This window comes from Halichoerus grypus, chromosome 8, assembly GCF_964656455.1.
Source record: "Halichoerus grypus chromosome 8, mHalGry1.hap1.1, whole genome shotgun sequence".
Taxonomy (NCBI): Eukaryota; Metazoa; Chordata; class Mammalia; order Carnivora; family Phocidae; genus Halichoerus; species Halichoerus grypus.
In genome coordinates, this window is record NC_135719.1 from 77,605,091 (window position 1) to 77,630,991 (window position 25,901).

The following is a 25,901-nucleotide window of genomic DNA, read 5'->3' on the forward strand; positions in this document are numbered from 1 at the left end:
TATCACAATAAAGAGCACATTTATATATATATATATATATATATATATTTTTTTTAAAGACTTTATTTATTTATTTGAGAGAGAGAATGAGATAGAGCATGAGAAGGGGGAGGGTCAGAGGGAGAAGCAGACTCCCCGCTGAGCAGGGAGCCCGATGCGGGACTAGATCCTGGGACTCCAGGATCATGACCTGAGCCGAAGGCAGTCGCTTAACCAACTGAGCCACCCAGGCGCCCCAAGAGCACATTTATAGACCAAGTTCTCCGAGGATACTAAATAGTATTTCAAAAGGACCCCATTATACCAGAATGTACTTTCAGAATAAGCTTTTCCTTTAGCTTTGTAAAGGAAATCTGGCAAGTTCCTGCCTAAAATTTTGTGTAACTGATAGGGCTAACGTCTACCCCAGTGTATCCTTTTTAAATAGTTGTTTCATCTTATTCAAATAATCAAGGCTATACGAGTCTTAAACTTAGAGGACTTTAGGATAGAAATCAACCATTTCAGGAGCACCTGGGTGGCTCAGTTGGTTAAGCGTCTGCCTTTGGCTCAGGTCATGATCTCAGGGTCCTGGGATACAGCCCCGCATTGGGCTCCCTGCTCAGCAGGGAGTCTGCTTCTCCCTCTCCCTCTGCCCTCCCCACCATTCAAGCTCTCCCTCTCTCGCTCTCTTTCTAAAATAAATAAGTAAAATCTTGAAAGAAAAAAAAAAAATCAACCATTTCAAAGCCTACCTACTCCCAGAGTTTGGCACCACATAAATACCTCGGAAACAACCTGCACTCTCATGAACGTAGGGGAGGGAGGAATGAAATCTGACCTATATAAGTTTACATGTCAAATGACCAAGTTTGCTTGGAATTGGTAATGATTAAGGTTTTTGCCAGCTGGTGCAATGGGATCTTTTAGTTACAGAAATGAAGTTAGTCCTTTTTATGCCCAAGAATGTGGCTTGAGAAAATTGAAACTGCTACATAAGAAACTGAGGCATAAGTATATTATTATAAGTAATTAAAGATAAATAAGCAAATAAAAATGATAATACATAAAATATCATAAGGAGGAAGAGGTGGGAGAGAAGAGAGAATGTTTGTAAAAGTTAATTAAATCCTCATCTTTCATTTCTGGAAGACAATAAGCTAAATATAAATTTGATACATTCAAAAAAATAAAGTCACTGGAAATAAATCATTTCTAGGTGTTGCACAAAAATCTGATATACAGCTTTTTTTCCAATTTTAGGGATTAGTTTTTAAAATAATTCATTTTTAAAAATAAGTATTTTGAAAGTTTAAAAAATGTAGTAAAAAGTAATAAAGCTTAGAAGACATTTGATGTAACTTAGAGAAAGGTGTATCTTAAAAACTCCTAGAGATTTTGTGTTTGGTTCATTTTGCAAAGATCTGGGACAAAATATGCAAAGTCCCAAGATAGAAAGAATAGAATAAGGAAAATACTGATGAAAACAATGTGAAAACCATAGAGGCATCATTATTATGTTAACAACATCATTACAATATTAGTACGTTAATTTTGTATACTGAAAAATATAAGATACTGATGGAAAAAATTAAAGAAGACACAAACTTAAAGATAGTCTGTGCTCACAGATCAACAGAATATTGTTAAAGGGCGCCTGCGTGGCTCAGTTGGTTAACCAATTAACTCTTGATTTCAGCTCAGGTCATGATCTCAGAGTCATGAGATCAATCCCCACATCAGGCTCCGTTCTGAGCTGGAGCCTGCTTAAGATGCTCTCTCTCCCTCCCATTCCTGTTTTTTCTCTCTCTCTCTCCCTTCCTCTCAAAATAATAATAATAATAATAATAATAATATTGTTAAAATATCTATAACTAGGGGCACCTGGGTGGCTCAGTTGTTTAAGCATCTGCCTTTGTACAGGTCATGATCCTGGGATTTAGCCCCACATCGAACCTGCTTCTCCAACTCCCTCTGCACCTCTCCCCCTCCCCACTCATGCACATGCTCGTGTGTGTGCTCTCTCTCTCATAAATAAATAAAATCTTTTTTAAAAAAATCTATAATCTCAACACAATCTACAGATTCAATGCAATCCCTATCAAAATTCCAATGGCATTTTCCACAGAAAAAAAAAAAAACCAACCTGAAAATTTGTATGGAACCACAAAAGACCCTGAATAGCCAAAGCAAGCTTAAGAAAGAACAACAAAGCTAGAGGCATCATGCTTCCTGATAGCAAACTATATTACAAAGCTGTAGTAATCAAAACTGTATGCCAATGGCCTAAAAATAGACACATCAATGGAACAGAATAGACAGCCCTGAAATAAACCCACACATACGGTCCATTTATGACAAAGGGTACACCATGGGAAAAGGACAGTCTCTTCAAAAGTGGTGCTGGGAAAACTGGACAGCCACATGCAAAAGAATGAAACCAGACCACTATCTCACACCATACACAAAAGTTAACTCAAAATGGATTAAATACTTGAGTGTAAGACCTGAAACCATAAAACTGCTAATAGAAAAACATAGGGAGTAAGCTCCTTGACATCAGTCTTGGCAATTTTTTGGATTTGACACCAAAGCAAAGGCAACAAAACAAAATAATAAACCAGTGAGAATATATCAGACTAAAAAGCCTCTGTACAGCAAAGGAAACCATCAACAAAATGAAAAGGTATCAACATCACTTACCATCAGGGAAATGCAAATCAAAACCACAATGAGATCACCTCAGAATGGCTGTCAGAATGGCTAAAATCAAAAATACAAGAAGCAAGAACTATTGGTGAGGATTTGGAGAAAAAGGAGCCCTAATGCACTGTTGGTGGGCATGCAAACTGGTGCAGCTACTCTGGAAAACAGTAGAGGTTCCTCGAAAAATTAAAAATAGAGCTACTTTATGATCCAGCAATCACACTACTGGGTATTTACCCAAAAAAAATATAAAAACACTAATTCAAAGGGATACATGCGCCCCATGTTTATTGCAGCATAATTTACAATAGCCAAATTATGGAAGCAGCCTGTGTCCATCAATAGATGAATGGCTAAAGAAGATGATAAAATGGAGTATTACTCAGCCATAAAAAAGAAGGAAATCTTGCCATTTGTGGTAATACAGATGGAGCTAAAGAGGATTGTGCTAAGCTAAGTAAGTCAGTAAAAGACAAATCCCATATGATTTCACTCATGGAATTTAAGAAACAAAACAAATGAACAAAGGGGAAAAGAGAGAGAGGGAGCAAACCAAGAAACAGACTCTTCACTATAGAGAACTGATGGCTACCAGAGGGGAGGTGGGTGGGGGAGGGGGAAATAGGTGATGGGGATTAAAAATACACTTATCATGACGAGCACTGAGTCATGTATAGAATTGTTGAATCACTATATTGTACACCAGAAACTAATATAACACTGTATGTTAACTATAGTGGAATTAAAATAAAAAACTTAATTTAAAAAAATGAAAAGGCAACTTATAGGAGAAAATATTTGCAAATCATATTTGATACAGTCCCTCCTCCCATAATGGATTTTAAAAAGCAATTTAAAACAATATGTGCATAATTATATTTCCATATGTTATGGGTCCAACAAAACATTTTCCAATAACAGCACAAAGGAAGTGGGTGGGAGCTAAACTGTATTGCACTAAGGAAACGACTCCGTACGGGAACTCAAACACACACAAACAAATGAACAAAACTAGGAATAGGAAATAAGAAGGCTAGTATAACAAAAGCAATAAATATATGCTTATTCTTCTTTCCTCTCTCATTCTTTAAAAGACAGAATTATATAACATAATAATGGTAACCCTGTATTATTGGTTTTGCAACCTATAGATGTAATATGTGTAACAATCATACCACAAAAAGGGGGATGGGGAATAGAGCTATATAGGAGTAATGTTCCTATATCTCACTAAGCTACTACAGATCTGAAGCAGATTCTGATAAGTTAAAATGTATATAGTAGACCCTAGAGCAACCACTAAGGAAATGACTTAAAAAAAAAAAAATCACTAAAGGAATTTAAAGATTTTTTTTTTTAATTTATCTATTTGACAGAGAGAGAGAGAGAGAGAGAGAGAGAGAGCAGGAACACAAGCAGGGGGAGTGGGAGAGAGAGAAGCAGGCTTCCCACCGAGCAGGGAGCCCGACATGGGATTCAATCCTAGGACCCTGGGATCATGACCTGAGCCGAAGGCAGATGCTTAATGACTGAGCCACCAAGGCGCCCCTAAAGGAATTTAAATGTTACATTAAAAATATTTATGCAAAAGAAACTGCAAAGGAGGAATAAAGGAAGAAAATCTACATGAGACATATGGGAAACAAAAAATAAAGTAGCAGACATAAATATCCAACTATATCAACGGCAACATTAAATGTGAATAGATTCAACAATTCAGTCAAAAGAGGGACTAGCAAAATGGATGTTTTTAGATCTAACTATATGCTGTCTACAGGAGACACATTCAAAGACAAATATTATAATAAAGTATTGGATGGTAAAAGATACTGTATGCAAACAGTACGTAAAAAAGAGCCAGAGTGCTGACACAAGTATCAGATAAAATAAACTTTAAGGCAAAATTATGAGACAAAGAAGGACATTATACAATGATAAAAGGGTCACTTTAGCATAAAGATGTGACAACTATAACATGCTCCTAATAATCAAGCCCCACAATATATGCAGCGAACACGGACAGAATTGAAGGGGGAAATTGTTCAACAACAGTAGGTGGAGGCATCAATACCCCGCTTTCAATGATGGATAGAACAACCAAAGCTACCATATGCACCACAGAACCAATAAAAAGATTTACTCACCACAGCCATACTGCTATTTAATAACAACAATAATTTACATGAAATTAATCTACTTAATTTAACTGGCCAGTCTATGAACAGTATGTTTGGGCAACACTGTTTTTTAAATTTCCTCTTACCTTTTCTTTCAAAAGAGCAACTATCTGCCAAGAGAAAATATTTAAAGATTATTTTTTCGGGCGCCTGGGTGGCTCAGTTGGTTAGGCGACTGCCTTCGGCTCAGGTCATGATCCTGGAGTGCCTGGATCGAGTCCCGCATCGGGCTCCCTGCTCAGCAGGGAGTCTGCTTCTCCCTCTGACCCTCCTCCCTCTCATGTGCTCTCTCTCATTCTCTCTCTCTCTCAAATAAATAAATAAAATCATTAAAAAAAAAAAAAGATTTTTTCATGAAGAGCCCTCAGATAAGCCAATAAAACTTCAGAAGTTACCAGTAGCACATGACAACTAAACAAGAGCCTATGTAAAGCCTTTAATACTCAAAAACCTAACTTTTGAAGGTCCTTGTTTACTTTCTGCTGGAGTATAGGGGTGTGGAAAAGGTTTTCCTGCTTTGAACCTAATAAGAAGGTCAGAAAACAGTCAATCACACATTTTTTTGTGTTCCTTACAAAACGTAATTACACCATAAATGGGAACAGGTGGGATAGAAAGATAGGCGAGAGAAAACATTTAAGGAAACCTTCCAACAGAAAGTCACGGAGAGCTAACTGCAGTAAAATTAGGTAATAATGTCAAATATATCCAACCAAAAATGTTACAATGTGTAAAACTGGAAAATTATATTAATTTGCCTAACTTTAGAATTTTAAATTGTTACCAAGCTTTAAAATAGATCATTACTTGATAGTCTAATTGCCAACTTTTATATTTATAACCCTAATCAGGCCATTTTTTATCAGTAGCAGCTGATACTTCACTACTTTAAAAAATTATTTTTAATGATAGAAAAAATTATAAACCATCATAATTAAAGAGTTCAGTGACAGCTTTTGGTATTAGAAAAGTGTACTAGCCCTGCACCCCAATGTTTATAGCAGCAATGTCCACAATAGCCATCCTTTGGAAAGAGCCCAGATGTCCATCGACAGGTGAATGGATAAAGATGTGTGTGTGTGTGTACACACACACAATGGAATATTAGCCATCAAAAAATGAAAAAAACGAAATCTTGCCATTTGCAACGACGTGGATAGAACTAGAGGGTATTATGCTAAGTGAAATAAGTCAATCAGAGAAAGAAAATCATATGATCTCGCTGATATGTGGAATTTAAGAAATAAGGCAGAGGATCATAGGGGAAAAGAGGAAAAAATAAAACAAGATGAAACCAGAGAGGGAGACAAACCATAAGAGACTCTTAATCATAGGAAAGAAATTAAGGGTTGCTGGAGGGGAGGGGGTGAAGGGATGGGGAACTGGGTGATGGATATTAAGGAGGGCATGTGATGTAATGAGCACTGGGTGTTATATAAGACTGATGAATCACAGACCTGTACCTCTGTTAGTTAAAAAAAATAAGTATGCTAGCAAAAATAATTTTTATGTAGCATTTCAAGAAGCTAAATTTCAATTAAAAATTGAATAAAAATATGCATATATACACTATATACCTAATATACAGGTAAACTAATAAGGAGGTTCCATTTGCCATTGTGTATTAAATATACATTAAAACATGAGCATATTTGAAATGCAATATATGGCATATATATCTACATTATCTACTGAGCCCAGAACAATGTACACAGTATTTGAGCTCCAAAATACTCTAGCCAGTAAGAATGGGAAAAAAGTGGTCCAAATCATCCTCAAATTCAGATGTTTCTCTAGCAAGAGAATTACCAACAGCTTGTTTTCTTGTCCTTCCTTGTGATCAGTATATGGGAAAGAAGAGGGGACAAAGGAATCTGAGAACAGAGAAAATGGTATCCCAATCCTCTTAAGTAGCTGCTCAGTGACACTTCTGCCGGACCTCTTCACTCATCCCCAGTCCTTACCTTCTTTAAGTTTATTTAAGTAATATTCTACATCCAATGTGGGGCTTGAACTCACAACTCAAGATCAAGAATCGCATGCTCTACCAACTGAACCAGCCAGGAGCCCCTCCAGTCCTTAGCTTTCTTTTCTTTTCTTTTTTTTTAAGATTTTATTTATTTTGACAGAGAGAGAGAGAGACAGCGAGAGAGGGAACACAAGCAGGGGGAGTGGGAGAGGGAGAAGCAGGCTTCCTGCCTAGCAGGGAGCCCGATATGGGGCTCGATCCCAAGACTCTGGGATCATGACCTGAGCTGAAGGCAGACACTTAACGACTGAGCCACCCAGGTGCCCCCTTATCTTTCTTTCTCCAAGTCTTTATATCTTTCTCACCTGTGTTATTTTGTTTCTGAGAGTTGGCTAAAAAGAGAAGGCACTGAGAGGTAATTACCATTTGCTGGTAGTCCGTACAAGAGCTAGAGTATGGGATAGCTTACTGTAAAGACCTTGAGAGTTTATGCTTCCATAATTTAAGGGTAGTTTGGAAATTAGACTGCAGTAACTTTCATAGGACTAAATGGTGATTTCACACTATACTTTTGGAAGTCCTTTTATGGGGTCCTTGTGGAAAAGAGGGGTAAGTGGCAATAGAATCAGTCTCATGCATTTTATCTGCTTTACAACTTGAACTTCATGTAAGAATTCAGGCTAAAAAAGGTTTGTTTGTTTGTCTGTTTTTAAGATTTATTTATCTGTTTGGGGGGGGGGAGTGGAAGGGCAGGAGGAGACAGAAAATCTCAGCAGACTCCCTACTGAACCCAACACATGGCCGATCCCACAACCCGGAGATCATGACCTGAGCCAAAACCAAGAGTCAGACACTCAACCACCTGAGTCACCCAGACACCCCCAGACTAAGAAAAGGTTTTAAAAGCTACCAAATTAGGGGCGCCTGGGTGGCTCAGTCAGTTAAGCATCTGCCTTCAGCGCCGGTCATGATCCCAGAGTCCTGGGATCGGATCCAGCCCCATCCGGTTCCCTGCTCAGCGGGGAGCCTGCTTCTCCCTCTCCCTCTGCCGTCCCCCCCACTTGTGCGCTTGCTCTCTCTCTCAAATAAATATTTTTTAAAAACTACCAAATTAATCAACCTTGCAAGTCCCAACCTCCAGGTAAAATTCCATGAATTAGGTAAACATCAACAACTTTTCTAATAAAGAAGGCACTAAATGAAACCATAAAGACCACCTGCTTTTTGGTGTGGTTCTGATTTAGAAAAAAGCATTTTGCTTTGTCAATCTATTGACACACACAATAACCAGAGATACTACTAAGAGGACTTCAAGCAAAAACTTTTCTTAGTTAAGTCATTTAATTAAAAGATTTTATATATACAAAAATATCAACCTTGATAGGAGGGCTGCACGTAGACTCTGAGCATTCCTGGGCAAGCTTAGTGTACGAACCTTACCCCCCTTGACCACAGCTGCTGATAGGTCACTTTCTCCTAAGGGGGCAAGTGATAGGTCAGTGCACGTGCCTCTTCTTCCTCTTCCCCGGGATTTCAGTGCATGGCCTTAATGGCCAGATTTTCTTTTCATGGTCTCAGTTAAATTTTCACTCCTCTTATCCACCAGCACAGGACTGGTTTCCTTGGTCACTGGGGTTTTAATATCATCACCTTCCACTTTCCAGAAAACGCACAGACCATTAAATAGCTGTCGTTTATCTGGCCAACTTTAAGACACTCCCCAAACTCTCAAGTCAACAGAGGGAGAGAACTTAGTTAACAGGGAAACAATTATTGAACTAGAAGGAACCCGAATAGCCCTGGTGCACCCTCTGCCCTCAAGTCAGATCAGGTAGAAATCACACTGGGCCAGTCGACCCTATGCCTGAGCCTGTGATGATGCCTTCCACCCGAATTAACCATATGGCATCCTTCATAAGCACAAACTGCCCATTCCTTAAACATTATTGTTTGTTCTACATTTCTTAAATGCCCCACCACCTTTTTGAGTTGTTATAATTGAAATGAACTCGCTAGGAGTGATTAGGCCATTGCCGCCATCTCTGCATCACAAATTTTGAAAATAAAATTAAAATTAAAAAGGACCTGTACTTTTAGTTCCTTCTCTGGACACATTTCTTCCTTTAAATATAACTTTAAATGGCACTTATCTTCCATCTATCTGTCCCTACAATATATCTGAAGAGGACTGCTTTTGTTTCTTGCAAACATTCCTACACTATTGCCAACATTCCTTCAACAACTTTTTTTCAAGATTTCTTCATTTATTTATTTGACACAGAGAGAGGGGGAGAAAAAGAGAGCGCAAAAGCAGGGGGAGCTGCAAGCAGAGGGAGAAGCAGACACCCCGTGGAGCAGGAAGCCCAATGTGGGGCTCCATCCTAATCATGACCCAAGCCGAAGGCAGACGCTTAACCAACTGAGCCACCCAGGTGCCCCTCCATGACTAAGTAGTTATGGAGTATCAGTCACCAGTTCAGGCACTGGGAGTACAAACACAAATCAGACAAGATCTTGTGCCTTATGAACCCAGAATCCTATGAAGAAATCAGAGAAGCAAACATATACTTTAAGAAGCGTGGTATGCGTGCATGTGCATTCCTAAGATGTTATAAGAGCACCGAAAAAGCAGCAGCAATGGAGGAGAGAGAGAGATGGAAGACATCTTCAGGAACAGCCTTGCGAGCCAGAGAGGAGGAGGAGGAAGGCATTTCAGGTTGAAGGAACCATATAATTCAGCTCCAGCTGAATTTAGCTGTGGACATGTGGCCTGAGATTAGTCTAGTGAAATAAGCACCCGCTATCTCCTGCTGGAAGGCAGTTCCCAGGCTCCAAGAGAATTAGCAAAGAAGATGCTTGTAACCAAGGGATAACAGTTGTTCAAAACAAAACCCAGGGAGGTCAGTGGGAAGATGGTAACAGCAACGGCATGGTTTTTTAGTCTTCCCCAATGCCCCATAAAAACCACACAGAGCAACTAGGATAGCATGATCAAAACTCCATGGAATACATCCATACAAACCTAGGCGGCAAGCTCTCTCCACAAAGCCCCAAACATGGGCAAGTAGGAACAAACCAACAATCACAAGTCCTGCATGGTACCTGTGCCGACCAAAGGAAGCAGAGGGAGTCAGGGGGACATCTGACAGACCTGAGAATCCCAAAACAAACAACGGGCGCTCAGAAGGAGGTGTGCAGGGCCACTGAGAATAGCAGCCGGAGGGGTGCTTGGGCGGCTCAGTCGTTGAGCGTCTGCCTTCGGCTCAGGTCATGATCCCAGGGTCCTGGGATCGAGTCCCGCATGGGGCTCCCTGCTCAGCGAGGAGCCTGCTTTTCTCTCTGCCCCTCACCCCACTCTCGTGCTCTCTCTCTCTCTCCCTCAAATGGATAAATAAGGTCTTTTAAAAAAAAAAAGAAAAAAGAGAGAGAAAGAAAAATCAAATAGAAAAAAATGACCCTGTGGGTGCCTGGGTGGCTCAGTTGTTAAGCGTCTGCCTTCAGCTCAGGTCATGATCCCAGGGTCCTGGGATTGAGTCCCACATCGGGCTCTTTGCTCAGCAGGGAGTCTGCTTCTCCCTCTGCCTCTGCCCCTCCCCCTGCTTGTGCCCCCTCCCTCTGAGAAATAAATAAAATCTTGAAAAGAAAAAGTCCCTTCTCACCAGCTATTTGGGGACATTTTTCACTTAAGATTTTTCATGCAATGTTCCTGTTACTATGTAGCTACCAATTTTAATAAAATGTAATTATCAAGATAAGTGATTTCAGTAAGCCTTATTCAGAAGCTCTAAAAGGATTGAAAACTCTACAACCTGACCACTATTTATTCTAGCAACACTTAAAAGGATTGCATTGTCATATACAATTCTTTTGTTTGCTATTGTGCTTTATCCAATGCACACAATAGGGTCAATAGACTTTTTTTTTAAGAAATTCAGCGGGGTTTTTTTTTAGTTTCATTTATTTTTTTTATTCTTTAGTAATCTCTACACCCAACATGGGGTTCGAACTCATGACCCCAAGGTCAAGAGTCACATGTTCTTCTGACTGAACCAGCCAGTGTCCCTAGGGTCAATAGAGTCTTGATTTTTTTTTTTTTTAATGAAATCATCTAGTCTTCTCCAAGCCTCAGAATAGAGGTTTCACTACTAGACAATGTCCTTTCCTACCTTTAGAATAGAACTTCTTACTGATAACCTTTGCAAGCTTGCTCTACGATATCAATCCATGGAGGCAAATTGAAAATTTGGTTGAAACAATACTCTCTCTCTTAAAGCATCCATGTAGATCATCTGGTTTAAGCCCTGAGGTTTTAAAGAGGAGAGGAGGTTCAGAAAAGGACTTGCCCAAGGTCTCACTTCACAGCAGAAGCAGAATGACAAATCTGTCTAGAATGCAACCCAGTGCTTTTGCAAACATGTCTCTTGACTGAGCAAAATCTTAGTAAAATAAATCATTCTCTCTAATGTGTTAAGTCTCTTCATTTCTAAAGCCTTTATGAAAGTTCTATTCAAAACTCCTGACTACAAGTAGAAAAAATAATAATAACATGTTTAAGTGGCAAAAGCAGTATAGCAAGCCAGAGACTGATGATTCAAAAATCATCCTCTGATGTTGAGGCCACCTTCCTTACATCAATGACACTATCTTGATCTCTCAAAACTCATTCTTGTTCAATGATCTTATTTAATTTCAAGGAAGTCCTGGAAGATAGCTTAAGATCTTACACATAATTATATACACACAGATGAAATACAGTTGAAACAGGTCACGTATCCACTCCAAACACTTAGCATCCATACAAGAGAGCAAATCTCTCACACAAAAGCTTATTCAACTTCTGGGGCGCCTGGGTGGCTCAGTCGTTAAGCGTCTGCCTTCGGCTCAGGTCGTGATCCCAGGACCCTGGGATCGAGCCCCACATCGGGCTCCCTGCTCCGCGGGGAAGCCTGCTTCTCCCTCTCCTACTCCCCCTACTTGTGTTCCCTCTCTCGCTATGTCTCTCTCTGTCAAATAAATAAATAAAATCTTTAAAAAAAAAAAAAAACTTATTCAACTTCAAACCATTCATAACAGTCATTTAAAACAGCAAGATTCAGTGTGGTGAGAGGGCTCGATAGTAAGAAATCACTTACAGTTCAATGCAATGAATATGACCAGAGATTGGGAGGAGAGAGCCACACGTAATCAATAACAATAAAGAAAAGATACACAATTTGAAAAGAGTTGAGCATTTCCAAAAATTATAGAAAGTACTTCAGAGCAAAACAAAAACAGAAGATGTCAACAAACTGGTAAAATGTAAAAAAAAAAAAGTACAAAACAGGTGTGATCTAAATCTATGCTTAATTAAAAAGATGAATGCCACCATCTGGCAGAAAACCCTTCTCCCACCACCTGACAATTCAGTCAAATGGACTGCCATCCCCACTGCGTCTCCATTAGTGACAGATCTAAGTCACAGACGGGCAGCTCGAAATCTGCGTGCCTTCAAGAAAGCTACGCATGTGACATCGTTCAGGTCCCTTGGCTGAATGTCGATCTTCTCTCTCTTTTTGAGGAAAAGCTCAAAGATTAACTAACCAGGTCAAATTTCAGAAGATACAAGACCTAATCTCCACACAACTTTTTCATTGTCCTGTCTTTAGACAGGGGCCAAACTCAAGCCCTGACGAGTACAAGCTGTTTGATTTGCCAGTTCACATTAGAGAACAATGGACCTACCAGAACTCTGTCCCTTCTAAGCACCTACCTCACGGGGGACAGCCTATGTACAGTGACCCAACGAAGAGGAAGGACCAACCATCTGCCAAGTCTTTCTTTGTGTATGTGGTTTCCCGGACACTGCTGAAATAAGGTTGTGTGTGCTTCCCCCTTCTCTGGCCTTCTCCCAGCTGAAGCACCTCTTTTGAATTTATCCTCTTTTTCAGCTCTTCCCGGCTGAATAGAGTTGTATAAAATGCATAACATTTCTCTTCTGGGGGCTGGCTGAATTTTTCTGTGTGTTGAAATCTTTGCTTTATCTTCAAGAGCACTTGCACATGACAACATTAACACGAAGAGAAAAGGACGGACGCACTCACAGCGCTCCTGTGAGTGGCTCCCTTAAAGTAGAAGCCAACAGAAATCAAAGCTACTGCAAAAATCATATGTAGAGACTTCATGTGCAAATATTTTGTAGATGGAATAAGGCGGCATTGTTTGCGATGAAGAAGAGTGCACATGTTCCGCTTAAAACCTACTTTTGCCACACCACGCATGACATTTGAAAGGGCCTCGCCTGGCATGCACTACTTTTCTGGGCTAAACTGTGTTCTCTCATTCCTCAGCCATCAGCTGAATGACATCATATGGTTACATACTAGCAAAAACTCCTTCCTTCTGATCCACACACTTTAGCCAAAATGGAGAAACAAGAAAAAGAAAATGCACTTTTCAGAGGCAGACAGATTCGACAGACAATTTCCCCTATGAAAGGACAGAATACTATAATCTGCATTTCCCTTCTGCAGCTCTTTTCAAGTGTGACCTTTAGGAAGCTCTTCCAACATTGGGGAGGCAAAAACTTTAATTAAAAGAAAGGGCAGCAAAGACGCCTAAGGAAGGGAGAAAGCTTTTTACCTTGCATTAGAGAAAGGTGGATTTTCTCAAAGCTCCCATTCGCGAGGACAAAATGCAAATCCCGGGATCAGGATTATATCGAACACACAAGCTAAGGGCCTTGAAGCTGGGCCACAGTGCAGTGTACCTAAATAACCACACATTGGTAGAATTCCCTTGGAATTGCAATACTATCATCATGCGTGCCTTATCTTTTGTACAAGTGTGAGACCATTTATCGCTCTTCATAGAAATTTAAAGCAACACTTCATTCCACCTTCTCAGGAGCCCCAACAACAATGTCCAAATACTCTTTTATGAAAGAAGCACAAATTAAACTCTAGTATTGCTTTCTTCTAACAAGGAGGCCTGTGAATTTAAAAATCATAATCGAAACCCTCAAGAGGAATAAATTTGAAAAAGCTAAAGCCTATTTAGGACACGAGCTCTAACTGTGGCAGAATAAAAATACTGTATATTCCTGTAACATGCTTAGCACACCTGCCTCCAGATAGTACCCCCAGTGGGATTTCTGCGGAGGCAACATTGACTAGATTGAAGTAATTTGAAATTCAGAGCCCTTCCCTGAGAGTAAGACACTGTCATTATCACAATTTTGACAAGGAGAGAAGAAAAGAAACTCTCTGGAGTGTGAGATATCATTAAGATAGTTCTGAATGGGCTAGGTCTCAGAGACAGACCAAGAGAATAAAAGGGACAGGAAGAGGGCCCTGGGAAACTGAGGGTCTATCCCAAAGAAAATGTCACAATCACCAGCCAGATAAACCTTGCTTCCTTCTACACAACCCCAAGACCAGACTTCAGGTTTTAGCCACAGCAATTCGGTACATTAAGGGAAAAAAGGAGAAAGGGAAACTCCTTTTATTCTTTTATCTAATGGTCCCGAAGCCACTCACAAAGCAGCAAGAGTAAGATTCTACAAGAACAGAGTCCTGATCCAGAGTGGTAGATTCTATGAGCTCAAGCACAAACCCCACTTGAAAAAAAGCAATCATAGATTTACAACTCTGCCGAATGGACAAGCTCTTCTCTTTCACCACAGAGGAGGGCTGAGGATCTAATTTCCTCACTGACAAAGTATTTCAGGTAATAAATGATAGTCCTCTCGGTCTGGAAAACTTGCCCTTTTAGGATCTGATGAAAATTATAATTAGATGGCTCTCCAATAATTATTTCCTTTTTTTCCATTTACACAGGGTAAGATACAAAGTTCTATGAGTTTAGACAAATGTAGTCATGTAAGTACCACCACTGTCAAGATACAGAACAGTCCCGGGGCGCCTGGGTGGCTCAGTCATTAAGCATCTGCCTTCGGCTCAGGTCATGGTCCCAGGGTCCTGGGATCGAGCCCCGCATAGGGCTCCCTGCTCAGCGGGACACTTGCTTCTCCCTCTCCCACTCCCCCTGCTTGTGTTCCCTCTCTCGCTCTCTCACTGTCAAATAAATAAATAAAATCTTTAAAAAAAAAAAAAATACAGAACAGTCCCATCAGCCCAAAATTTTCCATCATGCCACCTCTCCAAGGCTTCTTTCACTTAAAGTACATTCATAGTAGAGCCATCCTTGTTGTTGTGAACAACAGTGGTTCGTGCCTTTTTGTTGCTAAGTTGTGGTGCCCTGTATGGACATACCACAGTTTGAGTATCCATTCACCAGTTACAGAATTTGGGTAAAGCTGCTGTAAGCATTCACAAATAAGTTTTCATTTCATTTGAGTAAATAATACCCAAGAGTGGGACTGCCACATCATATGGTAAGTGTGTGTTTAACTTGGTAAGAAGCTGCTGGGATTTGGTACTGTCATTTTCCTATGCCATTCTACTAGTCAGATAGCAATTTCTTCTTTGTGGTTTTAGTTTGCATTTCTCTAACAAATGTTGTTGGGCGTCTTGGTGCTACTTGCCATCAATGTATCTTCTTGGGTGAATAGTCAGTTTAAATCTTTTCCCTTTTTAATGGATTATTTCTTACTGGATTTTGAGAGTGATACATATTTTCTGGATACAAGTCCTTTTTTGGATATGTGACTTGAAAATAGTTCTCCCAGTCTGTGATTTTTTATTTAGAATTTATTCCTTAGTTTGAGGTTCACAGCAAAACTGAGCAGAAGGTCCAGAGATCACCCACATACCCTCTGTGTGGCTTATCTTTTTATGAAAAAAAAAAAAAGTTATGATGGACTTTTCTTTTGCAGATCATGCTTTCGGTGCTATATCTAAGAAATTTTTGCCTAACCCAAGGTCACAAACACTTTCTCCCATGTTGTCTCCTAAAAGAACAGCCACCCTTCCCTTCATTTCAAGACAGTTTAACTCGTGGTGCAGTTATTATAACGGCTTTAAAGTCTCTGATAAGCTCAGTATCTGGATCATCCTGGAGTTGGCATTTGTTGACTTGAGTGTTTGTCTCAAGAACTGGTCACATTTTTCTGTAATACTGTGAAATCTTAAATGCAGAATAACATCCTGAATATGAAGTTGTGTAGACTCTGGGTGCTGTTACAAATCCTCTGGAGAGCATTAGGATTTTGTTTGTTCCTTTTTATCAGGCCATCGATCTGGCGAGGTTCAGACAGCAAGTTCTCCCTCCTCTTCTGTGGGCCATGGTTCCCTGGTCACTCCAGTTCTCAAGGCTTTTGCTACACTGCTTTGAGTCCATCTCCCCCGTGTGCAGCTCGGAGCGAGTCCTAGTCTCAGGCTAGTTCGTAAGCACAGGACCCCGTTCCAGCTCTTTCTAGGGTTCTCCCAATCTGCTGGCTCAAAGGTGGGATTTCTCTTGGAGTTCTAGCTGTCCGCATGGCCCCTCAGGGTACAAAGCAGAGAGAGGAAAAAATAGGGAAATTAAAACAGGCAGCCTCTCACACTTTTTGGACTGCAGGGGCCCTTTTGCCTGGTTCCCCTGGCCAGAAAAACAGGATTTTGAGAGGCATTTTAGCTGCCAGCCCCGCTGACCGCACTAGTTCTCCAAGGGGTCTGCCTCCGTGATTCAAAAGGAGGCAGAGACCCTTACACACTTTCCAGCCTGCATCTTCCCATTCTTCGGGCCAGAAAGATGGGATTTTTCTTAGATTTTAGCTCCCTCTGCACCACTACTGCAGCTCGGAGCGCCTGCCTTGGCTCGTGGCCAGAAAGAAAAACAAAGAGGAATTCACCCCACGGGTCCCCCACACAGGTAGTTTCTCCAGACTTACACTCTCTTCCCAATTGCCATCTTAACTTTTCTGAGTCCTCGGGTCATCCGTCTGTCCATAGTTTGTCGTTGCAATCCACGGGAGAAATGGGCCCTGGGGGGCTGACTTTATCTTGGTCACGTCCTCCGGTAATTTTCCTGTTACGTGCTGAGGCGGCACCCCTCTTCCCACTTCGCATTCCAGCAGCTTCCACAGCTGAGCTGAGGTGCTAGCCCACCTCTTGCCTTCCACTTGAGGGTATTGCCAGCTCGGCGAAAACCCCATCCCAGATTCTCCTAAAGCCATGACATTGAGTGCACATGCTTTACGCTCATCTTAGCTGTCACTATTTATTGCACATCCTTAAGAAAGACCGAGGGAAAGAAAAAGCGACCTGACCTCTGGCACACCGTCCTCTTCTAGTCCCCGCGCTCCATAAGCCTCAGTCTCCCGCCTTCCCTCCCAGTCGCACCAGGCTTACGAGGCCAGGTGGGTGGTTAACTGTTCATTGCAAACAGCTGCTCTTTGGGCATGTTGAGAGTGACTAAGAAAAACTAACCTACACAGGTTCAGGCTATTAAGGGCATCAAAGGAAGAAAACGTGTGTTAGAGGCTTCTTTCTTTAGCAGACATTTAAACCCATTCTGGCTCTTTTCATTGATGACAAAATAGAGGACTGCATCTAGAAAGGAGCCCAGAGAGTGGATTTAGTTTCAGATGTAGGGCCAAACCTACCCCCCTTCACTGTCTTGAGTTGTAATAGGAAAAGCATAAACCTGCTAACAGAGAATGGAAGTGACTGTTTCCAGAATATTGGAAATAATGCCATGCTTCAACACAAAATCCACTATTCAGTCACATAACAGATATCTACGAAGAGCCTACACTCTTCCAGGCACTGTTTAATGTACATGGAATACAGGAGTAAGCAAGACAAATTCCTTGTCCTTATGGAGTCGTCAAACAACAATCAAATGAATGAATATATAATTTCATATAAATACATAAAAACACAGTTGTTTCAGGTTGTGACAGACACTATAAAGATAAAGTAGGATAAGGAGCTGGAGAACGATGAGAGCATGATTTGATATAGAATAGTCGGGAAAATGTCTTCAGAGAGAACATTTAAGCAGAGAACCTGATAGGATAACAGAGTAAACCATGCAAGGATTTGGGATAGAAAGGCAGAATGTTCCAGGCAGCAGGTACATAGGCCCTCAGGAGAGAACAATCCTGGCACATTCAAGGGTCAGAAACAGAGACCGCATCATTATAATGTCTACATTGGATGGAACTTAGAGGAGAGAGGGCAATAATGAGGCCTAAGAAGCAAGCAGGCATCAGATCATGAGGGGCTTTACATGGCATGGTAAGGAATTTGGATCTTATCCTAAATGTGATGAGAAAACAGACCTATAAAGACATGAAAAATGCAAGGTTTGATCTAACCATCTTTCTCACTCTCAATCTCAACCACAGAAATTACTTTCAGACTCAGAGCTAAACATGATGTTCCAATCCACTTCATCCTCAGTCTTAACAGCTCATGAAGTCAATACAAAGTCAAATCATGACTTTGAAGATGAATGAAGCATTCATCAATCATTCATCCATTAATCCACCCCCAAAGCAATACTTATAAATACCTTCAAATGCCAAATTATTCCTTTTCTACTAGAGAAAAAACTGAAAGACTATATTTAGTTTTTGAACTTGTATTTTTATAAAAATCTTCCAACACAGTACACTAAATCCCCAGGTACCCATAACCCAGCTTCAACAATTATGAATAATTTGCCAGTCCTGTTGTTATCTATCACCTTTTGCTTCCTCAAACACAAACACACACACCCATGTGCACACACACTTTTTAGTGGATTTTTTTCTGGAATATTTTTAAACAGATCTCACACATCTATCATTTCACCCATATTTCATTATATATCTTACATTAAAAACTTTAAATATAAACACAATGTCTTTTCCATACCTAACAAAAGAAACAATAATCCCTTAACATGACCTGGACCATGCTCAAATTTCCTCCAAATAGCTCAAATCTTTCCTTTTGTATTTGGTTTGTAAGAACGAGGACCCAAACAAGGCCAACATACTGCACATGGCTAGTATGCCTCTGTAAGTCTCCTTTAACCTAGATCTGTCCTGCAGAATTTCCCACATTTTGGATTTGACCGTTGCTTCTTTATGTTGTCCTTTAACTTGTTCTTCCATCCCACTTATTTCCACAAACTAGCAACTCTATCTAGTGCCCTGATTACAGTCCAGTTTAACACCCATTAGTGGTTACTGTTTAGATTAGTTCACTAGGAGCTGAAAAGTGGCAATTTTCTAATTCTATCATTTCTTTAGCATTAGGTGCAATGTGTATTTAAAAAAAAAAAAAACTTTCTGGGGCTCCTGGGTGGCTCAGTCATTAAGCATATGCCTTCAGCTCAGGTTATGGTCCCGGGGTCCTGGGATCGAGCCCCACATCAGGCTCCCTGCTCAGCAGGAAGCCTGCTTCTCCCTCTCCCATTCCCCCTGCTTGTGTTCCCTCTCTCGCTGTGTCTCTCTCTGTCAAATAAATAAATAAAATCTTAAAAAAAATTAAAAAAAAAAAACCTTCATCATCAACTATTTGGTTATCCTAAAGTATATAGTTCATTCAGGAAAGGATAATTGCTAAATCTTTTCCCTTACTTTATCAATGTTTAGAATTGTGCATTGTTACCTAGCAGCCTCCAAAGATAACCAATGAGGTGGTGGGGGGTGTAGTATCATTAAAAACTCGTATTTGCTGTCTTTCCATCAACTGCATTTCTTATTCTTATTGATGCTCAAATAGTCCTATCCAGTGGAAGTTCCAGGAACCTTTCACAGCATTCTTGCTTTCTGCCCCACACCTAGAATCAGCCCTTTCTCAAAGATGCCTGGTCTTTTTAAAGTGGGAAATGCTATTTAGAAACTATAATCTGAGGCTGAGAGTGTTCACTGTAACTGGGTTATCTTTGTTTCTTTTTCAGTAGAAAACACATACTTAAGATAAATGTCTAAGTTCATACAGATACTTAAGTTCAAGATTACAGGTTTTTTACTTAATTGCTACAATTTTTAGATTAGTTTTTCTCTCTTACTCTGAAAATCTTAGTTGCTAACAACTTTCATTTTAGTTTACTAACAACATTAATGTAACTAATTTCCTTTACTCTGCAATATATATTATTTTCAACATAATGATACCAATATCACTACTAAGAATACTGAATGCAGTTTAAAAGTTCTCTTAAGTACATTTGTTCTTAGCATTCATCTAACTAGGGATACACAGCCAAAGTATCATTTTAGAGTCACTTGAAATAATTCTCTGTTTGAGTGAGCCATACCTGATAGAGAGATTCATGTGAGGGCTTTCTGTTATTTTGTTTTGTTTTCATTTACTCTTCAGCTTTAAAATGAGGATTTGCACACATGCTCACACATTACTACATATAAGCATCAAGTCGATGCTATTTTCCATGTTTGCAATGGTAGACAAAATCAACTGGTCAAACTGTTTATGGGACTGATCATCAAGACACAGGATCCAGTAAAAAATAGTCCTGTATCCTTAGAAAAATGGCAGATTCCAAGACTGGGGCAGAAAATATACACGATAAACCTAGAGTATCTAGTAGTACCAGAAAGTAGAGGTGCCAAACACACACAGACACAGACACACACACACACACACACACACACAGACACCCCTGATGTGGGTAGATCACAGGAGCACGGGAGCCAACTGAAAGAACTTCTAATGGTCAAACCTGAACAATTTGAGCAACAAAATAAAGTAGTATTGGATTATAACCCACAGTATAAAATAAATATCCATTGAGTCCACACTAGCAAAAATAAGTACATTAAGTGGGGAAGACAAATCTCCCATGCAGAAGAATTTACATAGATTCTCCATCTTCAAAGACTGCAGAATGACTGCCTTCCAGAAAATACAGTATAGAAGACAGATGGGAATAATGTTACAGTAAAGAAACCTGACAACTACTACCTCAGCTAGGTGAGCAAGGTCAGCAACAACAATAATGATAGTATGTATGCTTGATATGTTAGGATAGTGGTACTTTACCTCCCAAAACCCATAACGTCAGTCTAATCCTGAAAGAAACATCAGACAAATTCCAATAAAGGAGCATCCGTCTATTGGAATAGAGAGATAGTTAATAATGTATCAATATTAGTTCATTAATTGTAACACATGGACCCTAATAATATGAGATGTTATAGTGGAAACTAAGTACGGGATATATGGAAACTGTCTATACCATTCTTTCAATTTCTCTGTAAATCTAACACTGTTCTAAAAAGTCTATAAAGTCTATTTTTTAAACCATAGAAAGATAGATAGATAGATACATCTCCCTACGTATATCCCTGCAGGGTATGCACCCTGTCCTATTGCTTTGTTTCCGTTGATACAATGAGACTGAAAATTAACTTCTAATCAATGAAGCAGTTGAGATTGTAGGTCTTTTACTTTTTCTGAACAAGCACTATCTGCACTCTACCTACTATTTAGGTATATAGACATGTTTAGAAAATATTTGTTATGGGCGCCTGGGTGGCTCAGTCGTTAAGCGTCTGCCTTCGGCTCGGGTCATGATCCCAGGGTCCTGGGATCGAGCCCCGCATCGGGCTCCCTGCTCTGCGGGAAGCCTGCTTCTCCCTCTCCCACTCCCCCTGCTTGTGTTCCCTCTCTCGCTGTGTCTCTCTCTGTCAAATAAACAAATAAAATCTTAAAAAAAAAAAAAAAGAAAATATTTGTTAGGCCTCTTTAAGTAAGTTCACAATAGCAATATCAAATAATTACAAACAGACCTGGTGATAAGAATAAAGCAAACTCGACACAGATTTTAAGTCTGAACAAAAGTGTGAACACTCTATCTCAGAGCCTAAAATAATCCAGAAGTCTGAAACAATGGCCCAGATGTAGGCTAAATATAGGTGTGATAAACCATATTTAGCTCTTAGGATAGGGTGGCTGGTGCAGGAGGGGGGAGAATGACAGTTTGGTTATGGGAATATCATAGGGGAGAAAAAAACTAATGTTTATTATTGATCATAGAATATACAAGATTTTGGTTTATCAAGAGAGGGCATGGGTTTAAACACTTGAGAAACACAGAGCAGGATTCTTCCAGAAAAAGATGAAGGACAAGAACTCTAAAAATCTTCAAAACAAAGTTTTCTTATACTGTCTTAAGTAGATCATACTGTCGGCCTCTGACAGGCCGAATAATGGGCTTCTCCAAACCCATCCATGTCCTAATCCTCTGAAACCGTGAATATGTTGGGTTCGCAGAAAAGAGGAATTAAGATTGCAGATTGGAATTAAAGTGGCTAATCAGCTGACCTTGGATTATCCAGGTGGGTCCAATGTAATCACAGGTGTCCTTAGAAGTGGAAGAAGGAGGCAGAAAAAGAGAAAAGGGAAAGAGATGTGACCACAGAAGTCGGAGAGATGCTAGTTTGCTGGCTTTAAATTTAAAGGAGCTCAGTGGTAAGGAATGTGGGCAGCCTCTAGAAGCTGGAAAGGCAAGGAAACACATTCTCCCTCAAGCCTCCAGAAAAAAACCACAGTCCTACGAACATCTTGATGTTAGCCCAGTGAAACAGATGCACATAGGGACTCCAGAAGTGTAAGATAATAAATCTGGATTGCTTTAAGCCACTAAATATGCAGCAATATGTTACAGCAAGGGTAAAAATGCATACACTGCCTGCAGACAGAACTCCCCTGCTTTGAGCAGGAGAGCCCGTTTAACCCAGCATCAGGTGGCCTTTCTACGGCATGTTAATTAAAGGAAAAGGAAAAACATGTTATTTATATCTGTGAAGTAAACAATCACGAATAAGAAGAGAATCAAAAGACAGTAATCAAAAAATTGATATACGTAAGCTACAGCAAAAACCAGGCTGGGCTATTCTTTTCAGTAATAGGTGGCCTTCACATTAAAATTCCTGTCAGTTTCTTATTTTACTTCATCTGAAATCTCTACATTAACCACTGTAAAAAAAAAAACAAAACAAAACAATTTACTTATGGTTACAGAGTTAGCTCTCCATCTTAGTCACCTCATGCTGCCACAACAAAATACCACAGATGGGGGACTTAAGAAACAGAAATGTATTGCTCACAATTCTGGAGGCTGGAACGTCCAAGATCAAGGTGCCAGCAGATTCAGTGTGTAGTGAGGACTGCTTCTGGCTTGTACACAGCCACCTTCCCGCTGTATCCTTCACACGGTTGAGGAGAGAGCGAGCAAGCTCTGGTCTTTCTCTTCCTAAGAAGGGCACCAACTCTACCAGCTAAGGGCCCCACCCCCATGACCTCATTTAACCTTTATCACCTCCCCACGGGCCCTATCTCCAAATACTGTCACCTGGGGGGTTAAGGCTTCAACATATGAACTTGGGGGTGGGGGGAGGACACAAACATGCAGTCCGTAACACCATGAGTGATCACTATTTAGGTGAAAAAACAAAAAAGGAAAGCTATCTTGCCCAGAGAATATTCATTCAAGAAAACTATCAAGTCATATAAATTACCATAAACAAAAAGGAAAAGCTGGGAACATAGAGCTTCCAAATAGCATATTAATATACAACTTATATGTTCGTTAATATATTAGTATTCTGTAGATATAGAGAGGGACACTGGCCAACTGTCTGTGTTTATACAATGTATTCAGTCAGCTCCTGCACTAAAAAAGAAAGATATCTTTTCAATTTGTTCTTTTATAATAAATGTGTATTTAAAGACAGACTAGCTTCAGAAGCAGGGACGTACAGATGGCTATGACACTGACCCGTCTCCACATACATAAATTGCACTATAAACCCAGTTTCTACAATCCCAAAAATTAAGAAAATAGTGTAAACAAAAGTCAATATACAAAAGAGGCTAATAACCCAAAATAAAAGAACTCCCAAAGTGTGCTATTTATTCCACAATATTTATTCCGTACAGTTCTCTCTTGACTCTAAGCCATTAATGCTCAGTAACAAATGAAACTATATTGAAATTTCACAAATACGGTCATACATAACCAGATCTGGAGTTTATACAAGTCAGTTTCAGTCACCATCATCTAGAAATACCTGTATCAAGGACAAAATATTGAACAGCATATTCAACTCACAGGTTTGCTAATTATCCTTGCCTGAATTACACTGGACTATGAAATACACAGTGATGGTCAATCAGAGATAACGACCACGCCTCTAAAAGATAAGAAACCCCATCATCAAAAGGTGTCCTTCTGGAACTTGTTTCTCTGATTGCTACTCTTCTTCTCTCTGTGGGTAAGCCTGTACTATTCCAACAGAACAAGGGGAGGAGAGGCGCGAAAGAGAATGAGGAGTGTGTATCAGAGTTTCCAGGCTGGTTTGAAGTGATATCAACAATCTAGAAGGCCGTCAAAATTGAAAAGTAAAGAATTATAATCACTACCAAGATTTTGCTGCTGTTGTGTGGTTTTGATCGGCTCGACAAAGGTCTGAACACGGTCATCTGTGTAATGACTAAAGCAGGGAATGAGTGTTACTCCCGTTGGAAAAATGCTGGACTGCTTACCCCACCTGCTGTTCACGGGTAAAACTGTGATTTGCTTGCTGGTTTCATTTCGGCCGCCTGCACCTGAGGCCTCGGCATGGCCCAGAAATTTTCTTTTCATTGTTTGGAAGCTGGACAAGGGCCTTGGAATTAATACGTCTAGTTCAGCCTTCATTCGACAGATGGCTTGATTGTCCTTTATTTGATTAAGCCAAAAAGCACTTACACTTTGCTTTTAACTCTACCATTCACTTCTTTTTTTTTTTTTTTAAGATTTTATTTATTTGACAGAGAGACACAGCGAGAGAGGGAACACAAGCAGGGGGAGTGGGAGAGGGAGAAGCAGGCTTCCCGCAGAGCAGGGAGCCCAATGTGGGGCTCGATCCCAGGACCCTGGGATCATGACCTGAGCTGAAGGCAGACACTTAACGACTGAGCCACCCAGGTGCCACCTCTACCATTCACTTCTGATGGTTAAAAATCCTTTAATCACAACTTTTTGCAAAGAGGAATGAGGCATCAGCATTTCGGTCACTTCTAAGCAATCTGTATTTCCAGAAGGGGTCCTTACAGAGCACTGTGAAGCTAACACTTATTTTTGTTTTCATCTACAGGATGATTTAATTGATTATAACTAGAATGATGCTCTAAAATCAAGCAATCTCTTAAAGACTTTTCATATTTAAATATTTTATAAGTGAGAGAGAGAGGGAATGAGAATGAATTAATACTTGTTGGCTATAGACGTCCCAACTTTAGAAAAAAGAAAAAGAAGAAACCAAAAAATTGAGAAGGCAAATGGATGCAAAACTTTCCCAGTCTTTTTAATATCACATATCACAGTAGCCCACTAGGAACCTCTTATGTTTAAGGAACTAGAATTTGGGAATGGGAGTATGATTTTAACAGCTTGGGGAGTGCAGTGTGGTGAAGCCACATGCCTAGACTTTAGGATACTGGGCAGAAACCTCAATTTCTTTTTCTAATTGAAGTATAGTTGACACCCAGCGTTACATTAATTTCAGGTGTACAACATAGTAATTCAACAAGTCTATATATTAGGCTGTGCTCCCCACCAAGTGTAGATAACGACCACGCCTCTAAAAGATAAGAAACCCCATCATCAAAAGGTGTCCTTCTGGAACTTGTTTCTCTGATTGCTACTCTTCTTCTCTCTGTGGGTAAGCCTGTACTATTCCAACAGAACAAGGGGAGGAGAGGCGCGAAAGAGAATGAGGAGTGTGTATCAGAGTTTCCAGGCTGGTTTGAAGTGATATCAACAATCTAGAAGGCCGTCAAAATTGAAAAGTAAAGAATTATAATCACTACCAAGATTTTGCTGCTGTTGTATGGTGCTGTCACCATACAATGTTATTACAATATCATTGACTATACTCCCCATTCAGTACCTTTCATCCCCATGACTTATTCATTTCATAACTGGAAGCCTGCACCTCCCGCTCCCCTTCCCCATTTTGTCCCTTCCCCATGCCCCTTTTCTCAGGCAGCTATCAATTTGTTCTCTGTGAGAAATCCCAATTTCTAAGTCATTTGGTAGAAAACCTTAAATTTCCATCTCCATATTTAACCACTCCACCTTCTGCTATCTCAAAGAGTAATGAGATATATATTGAATAAACTAGAAAGGCTTAAGTCAGTAAATCAAAA

At 40.1% G+C, this 25,901-nt stretch overlaps 1 protein-coding gene across 1 annotated transcript in view; it reads right to left on the reverse strand.

Moving 5' to 3' along the window:
- The window catches only part of AVEN (apoptosis and caspase activation inhibitor), a 176,791-nt gene that overhangs the window by 136,356 nt on the left and 14,534 nt on the right, over positions 1-25,901 (reverse strand). The window lies entirely within an intron of this gene.